General features: G+C 33.6%; 1 long non-coding RNA gene across 4 annotated transcripts in view; it reads right to left on the minus strand.

The window, feature by feature from the left end:
• Window positions 1-608: 608 nt before the first annotated feature.
• Window positions 609-17,022, minus strand: part of LOC140636720 (uncharacterized) — a 484,700-nt gene continuing 468,286 nt past the window's right edge. Inside the window, exons 5-8 of one of the 4 annotated variants that reach the window (XR_012033930.1) lie at window positions 13,489-13,561; window positions 8,468-8,796; window positions 3,368-3,538; window positions 609-3,094 (exon numbers count right to left, since the gene is read on the minus strand). This is a non-coding gene — a long non-coding RNA (uncharacterized lncRNA). Of the gene's footprint in view, window positions 3,539-8,467; window positions 8,797-13,488; window positions 13,562-17,022 lie in introns of all 4 variants that reach the window. The other 3 variants (XR_012033929.1, XR_012033927.1, XR_012033928.1) reach the window with 3 other exon arrangements.

Here is a 17,022-nt window from a genome sequence, read left to right on the forward strand (position 1 = left end):
GCCCATATTGGACAGTGCAAAGAAGCAGCAAAACCAAGATAAACAGCCGTGCATATTTTCTTCTGCTGGAATGAAGAGCAATGTTTTGCAAAAATACACACTCTTTTTTCCTATTACTATTACAATTCTTGCATGACTTGCATGTCCAATTGTTGGCTTACTTAGACTTAAGCAAAATGTTTGAGGATAGAAAGACAAGAGAAAAAAGATATTGCTTTTGTGCCCTAGTCTGTCCCATACACATTTGAAAAGCAGACACTGTGTAAATATAAAAGGAAATTATTCAAATTTGCTTGTCCTTTCAATTTTTTTTTGCCTTCATCTTTGTTTTCTTTTATTTTTCTGGAGCTTTGATTCATACTCTTGAATTTCTTAGTGTGGATCTCTATCTTCAGTAGCTATGTGTAAGGCATTCATTGCCAATGATTAGGATTGTACAGTTCACTAATTGAAACTGATTTTTTAAAGACATATTGTCTGCGTGTGTGATACATATGTGGAATATATTACATGAGAGTGATGAGGGAATCTTTATAGGGGCTCCTGTTATAATAAACAAGCCTTGTGAAAACAAGTTGAATAGGAGGAAAAGCAGAATAAATGGCATCACACATATTCACAATATAATCCTTTCTTAACATTTCTGAAAATAAGTGTGAAATCCTTCAACACACACATACTCCCCAATAAAAGAGAGATCAGTAACCTGAATAACTATTTCTTTGCAGTACTTACTGTAGTACTTTACTGGGGAAAAAAAGGGAGAGAGGCTTGGTAGTGGTATTATAAGACTCATAAAAAGTCAAAGACAAAAGAAACGACTTTTAAATTAAACTTTATTGCTTGATTTTTGATTTAGCATTTTGGGTCAAATGTTTATAAAATTCAGAAGGAAGCATAATTGAATTTTAAAAAAAAATCATATTTGTACGTTAGTAAATTAGACAATTGTCTGTTACTTTGTTCTAAATATAAACACAACTTCATTCCATACTAGTTTCTGAAAGGAGGAACTCAAAATTTTCTTGCTCTAGGGAAAAAAAAAAAAAAAAAAAAACAGAACAAAAAAACACAAGGCAGCCAAATTAACCTGCATAGCAATAAAAGAAAATAATTGTACAACAGATATTTCTTAGAGGGAAATATTTTCTAAAGCCTCTATATTTGAAGAATAATAAAAAAAGAGATGGTATTAATTAGTGGCAAACACAGATGTGAAATAAAATGAGGAGGGGCACAGGATATAGGAAACTATTTGAACTATTTTAGCACTTGAAAATGTCAGACAATTTATTGAGGATTTATTCACTTGGTTTGGAAGGTCTTAGGGACTGACTATAAAAACATCTAAGAACTGGTGCTGTTTTAACGTAGTCAAACAGCGGTGTGAGCGCAGAGTACTTTTCAGGTTATTTTATTGCTCTAGTAAATGAAAGGGATAAATTAATTACTATTCTTTTAACTCTAACCCCATAGATAAAAGACAAATAATTAGGAAGGAAAGCAAAAGTTAAATCAGGAAAAAGTTCATTTTGGAAAAATTTAAACTCTCATCTTTGTATGCCTTCAACACCAAAGGAAGATCATACCTGGTTAACTTTCAAACATCTGCTTTAATTTCAGGGAACCTTTGCATGAATCTGTGATCCTTTAGTTTCTAAAAGTCAAGCTAATATCAAAAGTACTATCTTACTTCACAGGAATATTTTCACAATATATGAGATAATTTATGTGTTAAATACTTTGAGATCTTAGGAAACAAGGAGTTAAGATAATTTTTTAAATTGGTATGGACATATTTAGAATATTGAGGAATTTATAGGAATTGCTATTCAGCTAATTAAATACACTGATATTCAACCTTCAATCCAGGTTTTAAGATGTGTGTAACTACCCCTTCCTACAAAAGACAGGCTATCAAGCATATCATAAATTAATGAGTGCCTAAAGCCCATGTCAAGTTTCTGAATTCCAACTTTTTTAGCACTTTTTTAACCGCCTTGCCTTATTATCATTGCATTAGCTCATTCACCAAAGTCAGGGTAAAACTAGCATGTTTTAAAACAAAGCCAATCTTTGCCTCAGAAAGCAGGTTATTTTCAATGAAAAGTTTTGGATTTTCCAATTCCTTTAACACCATAACCAAGGAGAAGTCATTTCACATTATTGGGCATAGGATACAACACGAGTCAATATTATTTCCCTTCTAAAAACCTGCAAGTGTTTACACAAACCCTTTATAAAATTCATTAATTAATCTTGTGGTGTTCTTGTAGACACTGATGTTTTCCCCTCCTGTTCAGTGATGAGAAGGCAGACTCAGAGAGGGAAAGAAAAATCCACATTTTGAAAAACAAAAATATTATTTTAGGGTTCCCCCCCTCCAGGTAACCTTGGATTATTACTGTGAGTTCCTTACTACCTTTGTGCTGAATGTTGGTGTTTGCTGTGCGTGCAGAAAGTGAATCATCTCATCCCTAGATGTTGGATATTTCTTTTAGCTTCAAATTTCAGAACCGTCATTGTGTAAACTCAAGAGGCTGTGTGCCACAAGAACTGTTAAAGAGTATTCAAAAAAGACATGTTTCAAATCCCACTTACTTTTTTCTCATATATTTCAAACAAAATAAATAACGTTCTTAAGGATCCTTTTAGAGCTAATGATGTCTCCATTTTGTTATGAATTTGTCTCATACTATCTCATACAGTCCCAGACTACGAAACTTTTCCATTCCCCTGTCCTGATTTTGGATTATTTTTTTCACTTGATGGTGATTTAGAGAAAAATGAAGTGTTGTAATTGAGTAACTTTATCCAGGTCACTGGAGCACCCTGCCTGCCTTCTTCCCTCTTCAGCCTTCCCACCCAACACACATACACATGCTAGAATGCAGCTGTGAGCATCATTTTCCTTGTTCTAACGACATCATAAAAACAATTGGGTAAGTGCACAGTGGCCAACTTTCTCTTTCTTTTCCTTTTAGTAAACACTGTGGTTCCTGAGTCTTCATCGCCACTTCTCAAGGCTTCAGCCACTCTCGCTACAAACCACAGCAGCCTGCCAGGGCAAAAACGCAATCAGAAAAAGTGCCACCTGCAAAGAGGAAAAGGGACAGCTTTGTGAGAGGGGCGGATGTGTGAAGCTGATGAGATGATGATGCTTCATCCCAAGGAATTTATTGATTTCTTACTGGGATGTCGCAGGGGAAAATGAGACAAGCCGTTATAAAATGAAACAAACTTGAGATTTGGGAGGGATAGGCTCTGGCTACTTCCCACCATGTCTTCTCAGCTGTTTCACGAACCAGCTGAATTAAATGTAACTCAATGAGAAGAAGGCAAAGCTCTTTGCCATTAATGTGGATACCGGTTGCATTCTTCTTTTAAAATGATCATCTTGGAGCCCCCAGGTGGCCAGTGGTTGAGCTTCTGCCTTCGACTCAGGTCGTGATCTTCGGGTCCTGGGATTGTCGCCCACAAGAGATTCCCTGCAGGGAGTCTGCTTCTCCTCTGCCTAAGTCTCTGCCTCTCTCTGTGTCTCTCATGAATTAAAAAAAAGAAAAAAGAGAAAAGAAAGAAAGATCATCCTTTCCAACTTCTGCCAAATGAACTTAAGGTGATTCAGTTTGAGGAGTTCAAAGTTTATAATACAAATCACAGACTTCTGTATCTGCAAAAAATATTTGCATAAAATATTAACAGACCCTCTTCAAACTTTTAGTATGAATATTGTTAAAATATTTTAACAATATTTTAGTATGTTTTTTAACTACACCCACCACTGCTTGGAGTAGCGTGTGGAAATAAATGTCGCTTAACTTTGTGATCAATATATTCAGACCAAACACACAAAAAAGAAATGTGAATGCAGTCTTTAAAGACAGTGATCTAGAAAGGGAACTGAGTGTGGAAAAGTATAGAAACTGAGCACAATAAAGAAGCATGGACACATAGATCATAAAGCAATTATACTGTTAGGACTGTCTCCAGATTATTTTAAAGACCTTTATCTTCTCAGAGGGCAATTTACAAATCACCTTCTAAACTCTGTATTACCTACTTCCACTTTTACATACTTCTCCCTGATAAGGTTTTCCCAGACATATATTTGAAGCAATTCAGTCTATGTTCAAATATTATGTATAAATAATATCACCTAATCACTAATTTTAAAAACTCTCCAGGAGAAGATTTTTATAGTAACATCCAAAAAAGACTACTTCTATAAAATACATCTATACATAAATATACTTCAGAGATTTGTTTCATTCTATTTTTTAGACTTAAAAAAATAATAGCGGGGTGACTCTTTCATGTGACCTGACAGCCTAATAGTGGCCAGGGCTAAATGAGTATTAAGACAATAATGAACATCAGTAAATTTTGGAAGAGGTTTGATTTCTATTTTTGTCTCAATAGTGGGTTGAGATGAGTCGAGAGAAAGACAATTGGTTGATAGGACATATCTAAGAGAAATGAAATAATCCAATCATGACAAAAAAGTGTTTTGAAATAAGGAATGAAGAAGGCCTTCTTGCAGTGTGATATGCTTTGTTATCAGAATGAATCAGGGTCCCAAATGTCAGATTGTCTTTCTTTTCTGATCTTATTTTGAGCTTCTGGAGAAGGGAAAATCTTGACTGCCTCTGAATATGCAACACTTAGACACTTAACACCTGTTCTCTAGAAAGACTAACCTTAGAAATGATCAGAATATTTTAGATGTAGTTAATGAATTTAAGGTTTGAGCTAGAAATTTCACTGGTGTGACAAATGTAGGTCAGTACTTTCTAAAATTGTGTATCAAGTATGGGTTCTCATGGAAATCATATTATATTTTACATATTCAATTAAATATTTTAAAGAGTAAGGTACCCAGTTGTCAGGATATGTAAAAAAACAACCAAAATGACATAGCTATTGATAGTAAGAAAGAGGACTGATTACTATGGCTTCTCTGTGTGTGGCTGGTCCTTCACACATTGAAGAGATGCGACAATTATCCTATTTAATAGGTGAAGATATGGATGCTCAGAGATACTAAGAAACTCAGAAATCACAAAGGCACTGACTGTCAAAGCCAGAGTCAGAGCTAATCTCATTCTTCTATTTTGTAAAGAGAAAGTAAGAGTGGTTTTTGAAAAATTATGGAGTTGAATTAAATGCAAAATCAGAATTTTGACTATTAAGCAATCTGATCATCTGAATAGTCATCTGAATCGGAATAAATACTCATATTCAGAATAACTTACCTAGTTTTCTTTCCACTTTCCCCTATTTTGATATACATACCAAGAAATTTAACAATTTTTTACTTTGCTGTCATACATTCATAAGAATGTCATACATTCTTCAAGACAATAAGATATGAGGCATCAAGGGTTTCTACAACCTGCAAGATTAAAAGCCAGGTAGCAGCTTTTTATCCAACTCTGTGCTTGAACCTGCCTGTGCCGACTGAGTAGCAGACTGTTTAAAGTTCCTGTGGCTTGGGCAAAAGCCAGTCTTTGCAGACACAGTTTCATAGAAGAGAGACTTTTTCCCCTCACAACTAGCCAAGTTTTAAATCCTTCAGTGGTTGAGTCTGATTAGGAAGGTAACACTGGGGGAAGGTGGAATGGGTTGTAGGAGTTCATTTGTTGAAGAGAAGGTAACGTTTTCTTAAAAAAGAAAGAAAGTCTGCAGCTGCAAAAATGGCATAAAGGCACAGATATTTTCCATTTATATCAGAGGCTAAAAGATGGATTACTCTGAAGTCACTGGGCTTGTTTCTGGGCTTAGAGCTGCCTGGACATAAAAAAATAAATAAAAAATGAAATCAGTTGACCCCCTTGCCACCTCAGTGTCATTGTGTTGTTGCTATTTTTCTTGGCTGGCTCTGAAAGCCTTTTCATTTCATTCGCTCACTCACACATTCACTCATGCATGCCTTCATTCTTCACTTGTGTCTACTGATATAAGCCATATCATTGTTCTAAAGTTCTAAGTTGAGCTCTCTGTGTCTGTCTTGCTCTACTCCATAATCATTTAGTTTCAAAACTACTGAAATGGCTTTCTAATCCATGTTACTCTAAAATAGAACAGCATTTTAAAGATATTTGACATGATTTTTTTTATTATCCTGTAGAGAAATGTGTGTGTGATTCATCTTCAATTCAAAACTACCGATGTAGGGATGCCTAGGTGGCTCAGTGGTTGAGCATCTGTCTTTGGCTCAGGGTGTGATCCTAGAGTTCTAGGATGGAGTTCCATATCAGGTTCCCTGCATGGCCTGCTTCTCCCTCGGCCTGTGTCTCTGACTCTCTCTGTGTGTCTCTCATGAATAAATTAAATTAAATTAAAAACCTACTGATATTTATATCGTTGTTGCACTGGAATAATGTAACAATTACTTGTGTGTTCATATAAAGATGCAACAATCATCAGTAACTACAGAGCTGAGACTCTTAACCCGCGGTACCTATACCTCCTAATTAAATGCACTTTGAGGGGTTTGTAATCACCTGAAATGGTACAACTTTATATATGTATGTATACATACGTATATATAGTAAAGACTCGATATTTTTATCAGATTTATCAGATTTTCAAAGTTACATACATACACATGAAACTGTGTATTACTTCTATTTACATAATTTTATTAAAATCCATCATGAAACGAATTTTACTACTAATGGGCAATGATTTCGATCAATTCAGGAAATATTCTCCTCAAATCACTCCTCTAAGCCTCCTTTCTTTCACTAAACTACCAGTTACAGATCTTCTGATGTGATATTTTGTTCTAGTTTATAGGAGACAAACTCTAAAAACCAACCAAAAATAAACAAACCCTAAAATACTTCTCTTGATCCCATTTCTTAACCAAATCCTGTGCTTTGTTTTTCTTCCAAATTTAAGTTCTTAAGCAAAATTGCACAATCATCTTTATGTCACTCACGAATTATTTAATCTTAATCTCTATGATCTGAGTACTACCTAAATCCAACTAAACTGGTATGGAATTTTGCATTCTTTATTAAGTTGGTTCGCCATACAGACTATGAAAATGCTTTGCAGATCTAACAGGTGAAGAGGCAAAGAAGAGAAAAGGAAATGGCTTGTCAAGATTACATTTGTAAGTACATTTATGCCCTCTGAGTCCATGTCATTTGCTCTTTCTCCCACTCTCTCATCCATCTTTTTGCTAACGTAATATTTTTCTGCATACTGTAACCAACTTATTCATCTTTTTCCAAGTCCTTTAATTCTCAATCATAGCAAACATCATATATCTCCTTGAATCTGTCAGGTTTATCCACTTTTCATGCATTCATCTATCACTCATTTATGCAAGATTTCTCCTAACCTCCTTAGGTTAGGAAAACTACGCTATTCACAAATTAACTGGTCTTTCTCTTCCTCCTAGATTAACTAAAAATTTAGAATTTCAACACTAGATGTCGGTTCTTCAAGCCTTCAGTTTTAATTTTAATTTTTGTGCCCCTATGAGACAGTGATCTGGAAAGATCAATCTATACATATGGAGGAAAAAGAAACTGTAATCATTGTAGTGTTCAGATGTAATGGCTTATCTTGGGGAGATACATTGAGTCTGTTTTGTTTTACTACTTCCTAAGTGTAACTCGATTTTTATCACTCTCGCTTTCAAAGAGAATTCCCTAACCTCTCTCTCTGTTTAAACCTATACATTGCATAATATTTAGTACCCCTTCTAATGTTTCCATGAAGTCTCCCTTAATACCAAAGCCTAAAGTCAATTCATCATCCCCTAAAAAGTTACTATACTAATGCATTGCAATTAATCATAGGAGATTAAGGAGAGCCAAATTAGTCAAAAGAGAGCCAAATCTTTATCATCATTTCCTTGAATTGTGTAATTATGTCATTTTAGTATTTTTCAGAATTGCTTACTTGTTTCCACAACTATATTTTCTATATCAGAGACCTTTCCTCTTATATTTATTACATCTTTTTTCCTACTTTATTTAGGTTTAATCTACTGGTATTATCATAGCTTCTTAAATTGAAAATAAAGTGATTCATTTTAACTTTCTCTCCTAATATACAAATAAAAAGCTATAAATTGTTCTCTAACCATTACTCTAAGCACATTCACATGTCATTAATCACTTGGTTTGAAATACTTTTTAATTTTTTTTATAAATTTATTTTTTATTGGTGTTCAATTTGCCAACATATAGAATAACACCCAGTGCTCATCCCATCAAGTACCCACCTCAGTGCCCCTCACCCAGTCACCCCCACGCCCCACCCACCTCTCCTTCCACCACCCCTACTTCGTTTCCCAGAGTTAGGAGTCTTTCATGTTCTGTCTCCCTTTCTGATATTTCCCACTCATTTTTTCTCCTTTCCCCTTTATTCCCTTTCACTATTTTTATATCCCCCAAATGACTGTGACCATATAATGTTTGTCCTTCTCCGATTGACTTATTTCACTCACCATAATACCCTCCAGTTCTATCCACGTCGAAGCAAATGGTGGGTATTTGTCGTTTCTAATGGCTGAGTAATATTCCATTGTATACATAGACCACATCTTCTTTATCCATTCATCTTTCGATGGACACCGAGTCTCCTTCCAGTTTGGCTATTGTGGACATTGCTGCTAGAAACATCGGGGTGCAGGTGTCCCGGCATTTCACTGCATCTGTATCTTTGGGGTAAATCCCCAGCAGTGCAATTGCTGGGTTGTAGGGCAGATCTATTTTTAACTCTTTGAGGAACCTCCACACAGTTTTCCAGAGTGGCTACACCAGGCCACAGTAACTTCTTGCAAGATTCATCCAAGATTCAAGAGAAACAAAAGCAAAAATGAACTATTGGGACTTCATCAAGATCAGAAGCTTTTGCAAAGTAAAAGATACCGTCAACAAAACTCAAATACAACCTACAGAATGGGAGAAGATATTTGCAAATGACGTATCAGGTAAAGGGCTAGTTTCCAAGATCTGTAAAGAACTTATTAAACTCAACAGCAAAGAAACAAACAATCCAATCATGAAATGGGCAAAAGACATGAACAGAAATCTCACAGAGGAAGACATAGACATGGCCAACAATCACATGAGAAAATGCTCCGCATCATTGGCCATCAGGGAAATACAAATCAAAACCACAATGAGATACCACCTCACACCAGTGAGAATGGGGAAAATTAACAAAATAGGAAAGCACAAATGTTGGAGAGGATGTGGAGAAAGGGGAACCTCCAAATTATTGGTAATTTTTAAATATTAGTATTACATTTTAATTTAATTCTATTTTCCTAGAGAACATATTTTATAAGCTTCAATCTGTCAGAATTTATTGACACATTTTTTAATAAACCAGTGTATGATCCACATTGTTGTTTTATTTTCTATTTTTTTTATTTTTTTAATTTATTTTTTATTGGTGTTCAATTTACCAACATACAGAATAACCCCCAATGCCCCTCACCCATTCACTCCCACCGCCCGCCCTCCTCCCCTTCTACCACCCCTAGTTCATTTCCCAGAGTTAGCAGTCTTTACATTGTTAAACATTTCTTGTGCATTTGAGAAGAATGTATCTAGTGGTTTGGTGTACTGTTCCAAAAGTATGAATGAATATAATTTAGGTGAAGCTGGATGAAGTACTATTCAGGTCTTCTAGGATTTAGCTTTCTCTCTCTAGTTGTTCTATCACATACTGAGGGAAGGATATTATATTCTCTATTACTGTGCATTTATCTATTTATTCCTTTAGTTTGATCAAATTTTACTTTGATGCTCTGTTATTAGGTGCATACACATTTAAGATTACCGCATCTTCATAATTAATTGAGTCTTTTTTCATGTTTAAATGTCTTCCTTATGTATTATAATTCTTGTTCTAAAGTCTGCTTTTCCAGATATTGAAATAGCTAAAGAATTTTCTTAGTGTTTGAATGGTATATCTTTTTCTACTCTCTTATTTTCTAGCCTATTTTATTTTGATATGTATAGAGTATTTCTTATAAGTGGCATATGGATATGCATTTTTTAATCCAGTTTTACAACTTCTACTCACTAATTAAAGTCTTTAAACCATTTATATTTAATGCAATTAATGGTATTATTGGATTTAAGTCTTCAATCTTGATACTTAAAAAGTTTTGTTGTTATTTTTCCTTTCATCCTTTGTATTTGTTTAGTGGGCTACTTTTGAGTTTTCCATTTTAATGTCCCTATCAACTTTTGATATGCCTACTTGTATTTATTATTATATTACTTCAAATTATATAAGTAAACATATAACAGTATAATTCAATTGGCCTGTATATGTGAGTTTGATTTCTCCACATTCTCTCCAACACTTACTATTTATTTATTATTATGATAGCCCTAATAGAAAGTGTGAAGTGAATGCCCATTGTGGCATTGATCTGCATTTTCCTGGTAACTAATGACATTAAGTATTTATGTGCTTGTAGGCCATTTGAATGTTTTCATTAGAGAAATGTCTATTCAAGTCCTTTGCCCATTTTTAAATTGGGCTGTCTTTTTGTTGATGAACTGTGAGAGTTCGTATATTTTGTTTACTATACCCTTATTAGATATAGGATTTCCAAATGTTTGCTCCCATTATGTAGGTTTTCTTTTCATGTTCTTCTTAATATTTTCTGATGAACAAAAGTTTTTAATTTTAACAAAGTTGAATTTACTTATTTTCTTACTTTTTGTTCATGCTTTTGCTCTCATAACTAAGAATCCAGTACCAAATCCAAGATCATAAAGGTTTACTTCTGCATCTTTTTCTAAGAATTTTATGATTTTAATTATAAATTTAGGTTGACTAATCTGCTTTGAGTTAGTTTTTGTATATTAGCCATTGGACTTTGATGTCCTTTGATGGGGTTCTCCTTGTATCTATCTGGCTTAGGGCACTGATCTTGATTGGAAAGCTGATACTTTGACTTAGTTTGGTAAGTTTTTATCCATTATTTATTCAAATATTTTTAGTATTTTAACATCTCTTTCTGTGATTACAAGGATGATGCACCACTTGCTACTCTCCCACAATATACGATAATCTTGTTCATTTTATTTTATTCTCATTTTTTGCTGTATTTTTTTGTTTTTTTCTTCAGATTGTACAATTTCTATTGATCTCTCTTTAAACTTACCAACTCTTTTCTTCCGTTTCCAATATGCATTCATATCCATGCCGTGAACCTTTTATATCATATATTGTGGTTTTAAATTTTAGAATTCCCAGTAGGTTAGAAACTTTAGAGTTAACATTTCTCTGTTAAGATTTTTACATCTGTGCACTCATTATTTCCACTTTTTACTTTAAATTTTGAACTTTTTTTAAAATTTTTTATTTATTTATGATAGTCACTCAGTGAGAGAGAGAGAGGCAGAGACACAGGCAGAGGGAGAAACAGGCTCCACGCACCGGGAGCCTGACATGGGATCCGATCCCGGGTCTCCAGGATCGCACCCTGGGCCAAAGGCAGGCGCCAAACCGCTGCCCCACCCAGGGATCCCCCAAATTTTGAACATATTTCTGATAAATGTGATACTAAGTGAAATAAGCCAATCATGAAATAATACATACTGTATGATTCAATTCATATCAACATGTAAAATTACTTGATAATGGAATAAATCAGAAGAATATTTACCTTTAGGTTGGTGGTGGGGATATTCTGTGGGGATCTTCTGGGTGGATGGGTGCTCTATATTTATTTTTGGTCAGGTCTACATATGTGCATTCCATTTTTAGAACACATCAAACTGTACATCCAAGAACTGTATACTCTGTTATATGTTGAATATGCCTCAAAATATAGACAAAACTACAGAATATTATTTAGAGTGTACAAACTACTAACATAAGAAAGAAAATGATTAGTAAAAAACACACATTGGTAGTTACCTCTGAAAGGATGAGGGAATGTGATTGGAAAAGGCATACTGGGAACTTCTCAAGTACTAGTAATGTGCTACTTCTTCTGTTTTTAAATATTCTATTTCTTAAACTGAGTACTGAAGTAGTGTTATTCTTACTATGTCTTAGCATGCACAAATATTTCTGTATACTTTAAAATAATTTCATTTAAAGATTAGTCTATAATTATTTCTATTTTGTTTTCAGTATTGTTATTGTTTAAATCCTAGGGAAAAGGATAGATGAATGTCTCTTAGATGTTTTCCTTTTTTCACAAAAGTATGTAATTTTTTCATCATAGCAGATTTTGGCAGGGCAGCTCAGGTGGCTCAGCAGTTTAGGGCCGCCTTCAGCCCAGGGCCTGATCCTGGAGACCTGGGATCAAGTCCCACGTCCCCTGCAGGGAGCCTGCTTCTCCCTCTGCCCGTGTTTCTGCCTCTCTCTCTCTCTCGCTCTCTCTCTCTGTCTCTCATGCATAAATAAATAAAACCTTTAAAAAAAAAAAAAGAAGATTTTGGCAAATAAAGATACAAAAAACTGAGTCTTTTGCATGAGGAAATGCATGTGGTTTATAGTATGTCATATGTGTGACCAGGGTTTTATAGTTTATTAAGTGCCTTAAAGCCAATTTAACCATTCTTTTTCAAATGATTCAAGAAAAGAAAAGGAGTTTAAACAAAGGACTTTTTTTTTAATAAAAAAGTTTTGGGATCCCTGGGTGGCGCAGTGGTTTGGCGCCTGCCTTTGGCCCAGGGCGCGATCCTGAAGACCAGGGATCGAATCCCACATCGGGCTCCTGGTGCATGGAGCCTGCTTCTCCCTCTGCCTGTGTCTCTGCCTCTCTCTCTCTCTCTCTCTGTGTGACTATCATAAATAAATAAATAAAAATTAAAAAAAAAAGATTTTTAAAAAGTTTTTATTCTATAGTATTCATTCAATGCTCACATATGCCATGATACACATTTACCAGATTCCAGGGAATCCTGGAAGAGAAAACCTAGAAGAAACAATACTTATTTTCTATCATTTTAAGTTCCATATGAATTAACTTTGTTATCATTCAGGCCTCTGGACGATTGCTACCAAATTTACAATAGTATAGTGAATAAGATATTCACATACAAAATGAACCTTCTTGGTAGCTCTCACCTACACTGTTCTCTTTCATACCTCATTCATTCATTCACTATTCAAAAGGCATAGCAAATAGTTTAATAGTTTGCCAATCATCATTATAAGTTTAAGAGAAGAAAAGAATAAATGATTCATTATGTTCAGTGATCATTTTTAAGACAAGGAGAGATCAATCCAATGGTAAAAAATACATGCTTTTTATCCTTTTTCATATGTCAGAATGGTTGATTACAATACTTTCCTATTTTCTCCTTTGACATTATCAAATGGTTACTTGATCCTATTTTTTTTTAATAAAAATGAAAATAAGCTTTGACAAAAACCTAGAAATTCATTTGAATTTTTCCTACTAATATATATTTTGTTTGGTTATATATAAATTTTATATTTTATTTAGATGTTATATATAAATTTTATAAACTTTGTACTTACTTATTTTGTGGAAAGTTCAATGTCATTTCTCTATTTGTTATTATGCATCCTGCTTAGTATCTTCAATCTTCATCTAGTTAAAATATCCATCATTAGGAAATCTTAGAGGAAATATTGTATCAGTCATACTAAATTGCTTCACAAACTTTAATGTGCAGAAATACCATTGTCATTTTAAAGACATAAAACTAAAAATGTCAAAAACAGAAACAAAAGGACATTGGTAAAAAGTAGTCCCCACACTAACTAAGTTTTATCAAATTTGATCAAAATAAATTTTCGAATCTTAGGAGTAGAATTAAATTCCAGATTTTTCAGGATTTACTACTTCTTCCTATAGATACCCTGATTAGCCATGGGAATATTTTATGTGATTAATTAGTATCACTATAAAAGCATATAAAACATAAGATGGGGTGAATTGGAAGAAAGCAGGAAACCCCCACCAGAAAGGTGAAATAATATTTTGAGATATATTTAGTCAGTACTCGCTGGTTAAACAACACATAGCCAAAACCTGTATGTAGTAAACTTCAAATAAAGATGCAAATTTAATCTAAAATGCATTTATTGATCATTCATTGCTTTGTAAATTCTATGGAATAAGTCTAAATATACTAATTAAAAGGGAGATTGAAACAGTGATTTAAAAATATTACCCAAATATATGTTGTCTATATGATGCTTTTTTCAAATATAATGATATAGGTAAATTGAAAGAATATAAAAAGATATATAATGCAAATATTAATTGAAGGGAAGTAGGAATGCCTACATTAACATCACATAATATAGATTTTAGAATAAAGAAAATTATCAGAGATGAAGACATATTTTGCTAAAAAGCACAATCCACAAAGAAATGGCATCCTAAACACTGTGAGAGGGGAATTATGTCAGCAAGATGATAGAATCAGGAGCTGCAAAATATGTGATACAGAAAATGACATAATTGAAATAATAAATTGACAAATCCACGATTATAGTTAAAAACAACATCCCTCTTTCTAATGGTTGATAAGCCAAATTTTGGGAAATTCTTGGCTATTATTACTTCAAATATTCATTTTTCTCCCTTATATCTTTCTTCTTCCTCTGTTATTGTGATAATGCATATGTTACATGTTTTGAAATTATCCCACAGTTCATGATGTTCTGTTTGCACACTGTAAAAGGATATATTTTATAGTGAATAAATTACATCTCAATAAAACTGCTCTTAAACAGAGAATAACTTGCAAAAAGACAGTATAATGGAAAGGATTATGAAATGTTTACCATTCAAGTAAGTGAATGTGTGGAAACAGTTTCAGAAGAATAGATATTAATTCTTCTTTAAATGTTTGGTAGAATTCCCCTGGGAAACCATCTGGTACTGGACTCTTGTTTGTTGGGAGGATTTTAAGTACTGCTTGAATTTCCTTGGTGGTTATGGGTCTGTTTATATTTTTACTTCCTCCTATTTCAGTTTTGGTAGTTTATATGTCTCTAGGAATGCATTCATTCCTTACAGATTGCCTAATTTGTTGGCATATAGTTGCTTATAATATGTTCTTATAATTGTATTTTGGGATGCCCAGGTGGCTAAGTGGCTGAACATCTGTTTGCAGCTCAGGGTGTCATCCCAGGATCCAAGGATCGAGTCCTGCATCAGGCTCCCTGTGAGGAATTTGCTTCTCCCTCTGTCTATCTCTCTGCCTCTCTGTGTGTCTCTCATGAATGTATAAATAAATAAATAAATAAATAAATAAATAAATAAATAAATAAAATCTTTAAATAACAGTGATTGCTTGTTTCTTCAGTGTTGGTTGTGATCTCTCCTACTTCATTAATGATTTATTTATTTGGGTACTTTTCCTTTTTTGACAAGTCTGGCCAGGGGTTTAGTGATCTTATTAATTCTTTCAAAGAACCAGCTCTTAGTTTCGTTGATCTGTTCAATTTTATTTTGGTTTCTACTTCATTGATTTCTGCTCTAATCCTTATTATTTTTCTTCTTCTGCTTGGTTTAGACTTTATTTGCTGTTCTTTCTCCAGTTGCTTTAAGTGTAAGGTTAGGTTGTGTATTTGAAACCTTTCTTGTTTTTTGAGAAAGGCTTTTATTGCTATATACTTCCTTCTTAGGACCACCTTTGCTGCATTTCAAAAGTTTCGAATAGTTGTGCTTTCATTTTCATTTATTTCCATGAATTTTTTATTTATCCTTTAATTTTCTGGTTGACACATTCATTTTTTTAGCCTCCATGTATTTGAGTTCTTTACAAACTTCCTCTTGTGATTGAATTCCAGTTTCAAAGCATTGTGGTCTGAAAATATGCAGGGAATAATCCCAATCTTTTAGTACCAGTTGAGACCTGATTTGTGACCCAGTATGTGATCTATTCCAGAGAATGTTCCATGTGCATTTAAGAAGAATATGTAATCTGCTGATTTAGGAGGTAATGTTCTGAATATATCTATGAAGTCCATCTGGTCCAGCATATCATTCAAAGCCCTTGTTTCCTTATTGATCTTATGCTTAGGTGATCTGTCCATTGCAGTGAGTGAGGTGTTAAAGTCCCATACTCTTATTGTATTATTATCAAGGTGCTTCTTTAGTTTTGTTATTAATTTGCTTATACAATTGACTGTTCCCATGTTAGAGACATAAATATTTACAATTTTTAGATCTTCTTTTTGGATAGACACTTTAATTATGATATAATAATAATATATAATATAATAATTAATAATAATTAATATAATAATGATAATAATCTTCATCTTTTATCATGGTCTTTGGTTTAAAGTCTAATTTGTCTGATATAAGAATCACCACCTTAACTTTCTTTTGATGTCCATTAGCATGATAAATACTTTTCCATCCCCTCACTTTCAATCTGGAGGTGTCTTTTGGTCTAAAACGAGGTTCTTGCAGATAACATTTCAATGGGTCTTGCTTTTTTATCCAATCTGATACACTGTGTCTTTCAATTATGACATTTAGCCCATTTACATTCAGAGTAACTATTGAAAGATGAATTTAGTGCCATTGTATTACCTATAAAGTCACTTTTTATATATATTGCCTCTGTTCCTTTCTGGTCTATGTTACTTTTGGGCTCTCTCTTCACTTAAAGTTTCCCTTTTAATATTTCCTGTATGGCTGATTTGGTGATCAAGGTATTCTGTTTTTTGTGTATGCTTTCTTTTTTTTTTCTCTTTGCATTTCAGTTTTGGAAGCTTATATTAACATATCTCCAAGCTCATTGATTCTTTCTTCAACAGTGTCCAGTCTACTGATGAACTCGTCAAAGGCATTTTAAAATTTTTGTTGCAGTGGTCTTAATTCCTAGTATTTCCTTGAATTCTTTCTTAGAGATTTACTTTTCCATGGATCCCTTAACATATGAATAATAGCAATTTTACATTTCTAGTTTGATAATTCCAACATCTCTGCCATATTTGAATCTTTTTGTAATACTTATTTTGTCAGTTCAGCCTGTGTTTTTCTGATCTTTTATTATGGATCATAATTTTTTATTAAAAGCCATG

The sequence above is a fragment of the Canis lupus genome, chromosome 7, assembly GCF_048164855.1.
Source record: "Canis lupus baileyi chromosome 7, mCanLup2.hap1, whole genome shotgun sequence".
Lineage (NCBI taxonomy): Eukaryota > Metazoa > Chordata > Mammalia > Carnivora > Canidae > Canis > Canis lupus.